At 44.4% G+C, this 1,719-nt stretch overlaps 1 pseudogene; it reads right to left on the bottom strand.

Moving 5' to 3' along the window:
- Positions 1-395: 395 nt before the first annotated feature.
- LOC114628132 lies at positions 396-749 on the bottom strand (annotated as a pseudogene).
- Between the last annotated feature and the right edge of the window lie 970 nt (positions 750-1,719).

Genomic DNA, 1,719 nt, shown 5'->3' with positions numbered 1-1,719 from the left:
AGCCACCATGCTCCTTCAGCATGCTGCAGAAAAAACACAGACATGCCCTCTTCCCCATATTAGATACCTATTCAGGATATGCCATATGCCAGTAAGTGGATTCTTCCTTTTCACCTAGGCATAAGTATGCCTAGTTGTAGGGTGGCATAGACATTCAACAGAAAGTTCCTTGGCATCCAAATTATTTTTTTTTTCTGGCTCTTTAAATGTTTTAATGATGACATGCAGATATTCACATCAGAATACACAGTAGGGATCCAAGAATATCTTGAAGGACCTAACAAAGTTAACTCATGTCAGGCCAAAAAAAAAAAAAAAAAACCTCATGTCAGAACCAAACACTGGCCAGCCACAGCTTGTGTCCAGGTGGGACTCACAATGACTGGAAACTGGCTTTACTTCTTCAAACCCTGGTCTAGTTCCAGGACCTTCATGCCTTCCTCCAGCTTGAGCACGCCTCTTTCCTGGCGCAGGCGGCACCTGTCAGCCATCCACTGAAGCATCCATTTAGTCCGAGACTTCTTTTGTTCAGAGCCATAAATTAAGATCTCGGTAAGATCGGAAGATTCCAGAGTCTTGAGCTCAAACATGACCCGGCCCACCTGCTCGAAGTGAGGCATTCGAGATCCCTGTGGGCCGAACAGAGCATTTAGCACCAGCTTGTTGACTTGCAATACTTCTGGCCTTTCCAGGTCTGTAGGAATTTTCACCCATGGGGGGATATCTTTACGAGTCACCTGAGTTTTCATCTTAAATCCTGACAAGGAACCTGTTTCCAGGGAAGACTAGGTCAGGTTTAACCTCGATGGGCCACAGCTCCTCCCAAATTATTTTTAAAAAATTAAAATAAAAAGAGCATGATTTAAATAAATTTGTGGTATATGAGGATATACCTCCCCTTTTTTTTATTTTATGAAGATATTGTTTTAAAGTTCCATGGGCCCCTTCCACAATACCTTGTCCTTGAAGATTAAAAGGAATCCCCATAATAAACTCTTTACAAAAAGTCTCAACTGCTCGCCTACAATTGCTAGCTACATTTTCTGTTTTTTTTTTAATTGGATATTTTAAATATTTATCTTTCAAATGTGATCTCCTTTCTTCATTCCCCTCCAAAACCCCTTATCCCATCTCCCCTCCTCCTATTTCTATGAGGATGTGTTCCCACCCATCCACCCATTCCTGCCTCTCTGCTTTTGAATTTCCCAACACTAGGGCATCCAGCCTTCCAGGGAACAAGGCCCTCCTCTCCCACTGATGCCTGACAAGGCCATCCTCAACTACCTATGCATGTGGAAGCCATGAGTCCCTTCCTTTGTGTTCTGAAGCAAGAGGTTTAGACCCCGGGAGCTCTGGTTGGTTGGTATTGTCACTCTCCCTAGGGGACTGCCAGCTCCTTCAGCTCCATCAGTCTTCTTTCTAACTCCTCCATTGGGGACCATGTGATCTGTTCAATGGTTAGCTGCAAGCATCTGCCTCTGTTTATGTCAGGCATTGGGAGAGCCTCTCAGGAAACAGGTATGTCAGACTCTTGTCAGCATGCACTTCCTGGCATCCACAACAGTGTCTGCATTTGATGACTGCATGTGGGATGGATACTCAGGTGGAGTCGTTTACAGACAGTCCCTCCTCCTGTCTCTGCTCCACACTTTGCCTCCCTACTTACTCGAGTGAGTATTTTCTTGCTTCTTCTAACAAGGATCAAAGCATCCACACTTT

The sequence above is a fragment of the Grammomys surdaster genome, unplaced genomic scaffold, assembly GCF_004785775.1.
Source record: "Grammomys surdaster isolate TR1022 unplaced genomic scaffold, NIH_TR_1.0 264, whole genome shotgun sequence".
Classification (NCBI taxonomy): domain Eukaryota; kingdom Metazoa; phylum Chordata; class Mammalia; order Rodentia; family Muridae; genus Grammomys; species Grammomys surdaster.
The sequence above is the reverse complement of the archived record's forward strand: the minus strand, read 5'-3'. Positions and strand labels throughout refer to the sequence as shown.